Source organism: Dioscorea cayenensis, chromosome 11 (genome assembly GCF_009730915.1).
Source record: "Dioscorea cayenensis subsp. rotundata cultivar TDr96_F1 chromosome 11, TDr96_F1_v2_PseudoChromosome.rev07_lg8_w22 25.fasta, whole genome shotgun sequence".
Taxonomy (NCBI): Eukaryota; Viridiplantae; Streptophyta; class Magnoliopsida; order Dioscoreales; family Dioscoreaceae; genus Dioscorea; species Dioscorea cayenensis.
In genome coordinates this window covers 8,202,851-8,207,423 of record NC_052481.1, presented here as the reverse complement: position 1 = coordinate 8,207,423, position 4,573 = coordinate 8,202,851, and the positions used below count along the sequence as shown (strand labels likewise).

At 40.2% G+C, this 4,573-nt stretch overlaps 1 non-coding gene across 1 annotated transcript; it reads left to right on the top strand.

Moving 5' to 3' along the window:
• Positions 1-2,434: 2,434 nt before the first annotated feature.
• Positions 2,435-2,541, top strand: LOC120272871. Its single transcript, XR_005540404.1, has one exon. It is a non-coding gene; the product is annotated as a small nucleolar RNA R71 (small nucleolar RNA).
• Positions 2,542-4,573: the final 2,032 nt, after the last annotated feature.

Genomic DNA, 4,573 nt, shown 5'->3' with positions numbered 1-4,573 from the left:
GACACGATCGTGTCCCTGAGGGTGCTAGTCCCCCCAAAAATCCCAGGAGATTAACAGAATGAACAATCTTGCACTGACACGATCGTGCAAGGAGCACATTAACCGTGTCTCACCTTGACACGATTGAGTTAAGCCTGTGTCTGCCCTTAGATATTACCAAGACATCCTTCTAGTGACACACACATGAGCGTGGCCAACCCCTACTTGTCCTGGAATTCTTCAGAGTGAGGATTCTTCCTTCTAAAGTGAACAACAAAGCATACGGCCACACATAAAATGCAAATCGGCATGGAGATCAAATAAAAGAAATCACGACAACCATAAGAACTTGAGTGAGAGAGCAGATGACATGAGTTTAGGAAACAACTATCCCAAAACAAAATGAAAAACAAAAATGACTAAAACTACAAAATAAACAACTTAGGTTGCCTCCCAAGAAGGACTTGTTGAATGTCACTAACTTGACGTACTTGTTGCGTGCTCGTGGAGGTTCATGAAATGGAGACCTCTTTCGACCACCTGAGAAACAATTGCAAACATAGGAAAGGCAACATGTTAATTAACTGGATCTCACCAAAATATCTGAGTACCAACATAATTGGGGATGCGCGGCTCAGGTGGAGAAGTGGGTGCCTCTTCTTCTTGCATGTCACCTTCTTCCACCATTTCCTCACCTGGGAGATCCGCTTCTCAAGTGGCTGCGTAGTCTATGTCGACTAACATTTCTAGACTTTAGGGCCTCCTCAATTGTCACTTCAGGTGCATCATCATCAAATGGGATATCCTCTAAAAGGTCAATAAGTTTATCCGTTAAAAATGCCTCCTGCACAAAATCAAAAATGGCCTTATCAACCACATCAACAAAATAAGACATGTCATCAAAGTCCATTGTGTGTCACATGGAGTCGTGAAGCCTAAATGTGTCTCTTTGGTCACCAACTTGGAGAGTCATACGGCCGTTGTTTACATCAATAAGGGCTTTGAACATTTCAAGGAACGGTCATCCGAAAATTAATGGCACTTCCACCTTGTCATCAAATGTCCAAGATAACAATGTCCACTGGGAATATGAATTTGTCTACCTTGACCAAAACGTCTTCTATTATGCCCCTTGGTCTTCGGGTGGATCGGTCTGCCAGCTAGAGAGTCATGTTTGTAGGGTTGGGCTCCCCAATACTTAAACTCTGAAGAATTCTATACGGCATCAAAATTAATGCTTGCCCCAAGATCGGCAAGCGCCTTCTCATCGACCAAACCACCAATTGTTCATGGAACAATAAAGCCTCTTGGATCCTTCTCTTTCTTGGTGAGTTTGTTGCATAGCAGTGTAGAACACTTCTCACCGATTGTCATAGAAGATTTTTCCTCCAATTTCCTCTTGTTGGTGATTAATTCCTTTATAAAATTAGCATATCTCAGTATCCGAGCAATAACTTCTACAAATGGGACATTAATGTGCAAAGTCTTGAACATGTCGAGTAACTTTTTGTACTACTCATCAAGTTGGTCTTTATTTACCTTGGAGGGGAAAAGAAGTTTCTGCTCTATACTGAAACTGAAGAATTATTCTGTGGGGTATTATCTATTTTAGTGACAATAATGGGTTCAGAAACTAACGGCTTAGGTTCCTTATCAACAAGATCTTGGAGTTGCTTTCCACTTCTTAAGGACACACCCTTCAAAGATTCTCATGGGTTACCCATAGTGTTGCTCCTGGTGGATCCCCATTAGTCTCTCCTCTAGTAACTTGGAAATTTGAGCTACTTGATGTTCCATGTTCCGCCCGGTTGCGTTTGTGCTCCTAATCATCTCTTCATGATCAGGAAATCAGTTCTCGCCACTCTTGATGAACTTGGTCATTAAAGTTGTCAGATCATTAGCAAACTCTAAAAAGGATGAAGGTTGTGACTGTGGTGCAACTTGAGATGGAGGTTTATACTACTACTATACTACCTGACCTTGTCTCAGCTGACTCCACGAAAAAATTAGATGATTCCTCCATCGAGCATTATAAGTGTTGCCATATGGATTATTCTGATAACGACAATTCTAACCAAGAAAATCCACTTTCTCAATTTACTCTGCACTAACATGAGCTATAGATAGGAAACATGAATGACATGACTGGCCAGAATTATCATGAATAGGCACTGAACTTAAAGATGGAGATTGCATGTTGCCTAACCTCTTTGGTATTGCTTCAACCTGTACTACAAGAGTTGTAATGACATCCACTTAATAGATACTGGCAGATTTCATTGGTTTGTTCCTTTTAGAACTCCACTGATACCCATTGTTTACCATCTCTTCAATCATCTTTTGTCCATCTCTAGTTTGCTTGTTACATAATGAACCCCTGGTGGCTGCATCAAGCATCCGTTTGGTAGAAGTGTTCAGCCCATTATAAAAAATTTGGATTTGAATACACTGTACAATTCCATGATGCGGGCATTTCCTTAACATCTCTTTATACGTTTCCCAAGTCTCATACAATGATTTAGACTCAAATTGATGAAAAGAAGAGATATCGCTTTTGAGCTTGGTGATCCTTGCAGGAGGGAAGTATCTAGCAACAAATACCTCAGAAACATGATTCCATGTTGTGAGAGCCCCAAGTAGCAAGGATTTTAGCCACTGCTTGGCCCTTCCTCCATGTTGTGGAAAACGTCTTAGGCAAACTGCCTCCTCAGAGACATTGCTCGCCTTATATGTGTCGCAAATCTCCAAGAAATTTCTGAGGTGCTTATATGGGTCTTCATCCTGAAACCCGTCAAACTAACACATCTGTTACACCAACTGGATAAAATTTGGCTTTAACTAAAATTATTTGCAGCATCTGCTGGGCGAACAATGCTTGAACCAACCCCCTCAAGATTTGGACATGTGAAATCCGAGAAACTCTGTGGATGATTACCAGGCATTTCTTCATCCCTATGCACTTCAACACTAATTTCAACAGATACTTTATCGCTCAAATTAATTTGATGTAATATTCTTCTGAAAGTTCTCTCTACTTCTAGATTAGGGATAACTAGTGGGGTCGATTTGCTCCCATGGGTCATGCACTTATACCTACGCTTAATAGATGAAACAATGTAAGCTCAAAGAAATTTAAAGTGAAGCAAGAAAATAAAGATAAAATAAAGAACACAATGAGAAAGAAAGAAGGTATACACAGGTATGCACACTATAGACAAACTAGAAAACCAGATTATAGGCTTTCTTAATAGTTGCGAGTCCCTGGCAACGACGCCAAAAACTTGATGCGTTCTCCGCAAGTATACGGGTCACACACAAGTAGTAAAAAGGTACCTAGTGAGGGATAGGGTTGTCGAACCTCAAGGACTAGACTAAAAATACTTGCTTAGTTCTAATCTCTATTGAAAAAAGAATAGGAGATGGAATTGGATAAAATAATAGAAAAGAGAAACAATGGAGATAAAGGTAATTGGATCAAGTGTCGACAGAAGAGATCAATTTCCTCGGATGTTCACTTGCACCTATATGCCTTAGAAGTTGTGGATAAGCTTGATCTTCGCCTTCATCAAAGTCATCCCGGTGGAGAAAAAGATCCCTGAACAAAGATGAAGAGGAAACCCTAAAAACTAGAGTTATAAAGAGGAATGTCGAGCTTGACAAGGTCTGCAAATGATCATGTGCCAGACCGTGTCATGTCGGGAGAGAGTTGAGTGAAAAAGGGTGTCTTTGCATGGGAAGCTCCGTGGAAGGGACACGATCATGTCATGACCATGCAACGCTGTGACACGATCGTGTCATGGGGACCCAGCTCGTGTCAGTTTTTTTCAATAAACTCGCACATGGCCTAGGATTTTTAGGGTTATTGACACGATCGTTGACAAAGCCCCTTGCGTGTTACCAGATCGTGCACAGGTTTGTCAAGGTAATAAATTCCCAAGTGAGTGGGGTATCTTATCCATAGGGAATAGTGATCAGAAACACCAAGATTACTATTTAATTATGATGAAGATGAATCAATGATAGTGTGAATAAAATTGATGTTAAAAGAACTAAAAGAAATAAGAAATGGAGGCACAATAAAATGAGAGGAAAGACAATTTATAGAAAGTGGGGCACTCAGACATTGCTCCCCTAGGACTATTGCTTCAAGTGCAAGACCAACTGTTATGTCTCCTAACTGATGCTCATTGGAATTCTATATGAGTTTGAGGTTGAGAAGTTATTCAATTTCTCCTGCGGGACATGTATAGAGTTAGGCATAGTTGGCCTTAGAGATTTAGGACCATGTGTTTATGGATCTCCACAAATTATTATTACATCAGTTAGAAAGTATAATAGAGGGTTCTTGCACTTGAAACGATTCCCTTACCTTCTCCTATACTTGTGCTCTCTTTCTTGTTCTTTTACTTTTTTTATTCCACATCTTATAACACATATCACTATTTATCTTTCATGTAGTTAAGAAATAATTTAAGTGTTTTTACTCTCCACTCCATATGGATACGATACACCACTTATCTGCGATTTTATTACTTTGACAAAACCGTGCACATGCGGAACATACGCAAGGGGCGTTGTCAGAAAGCCAAGCGCA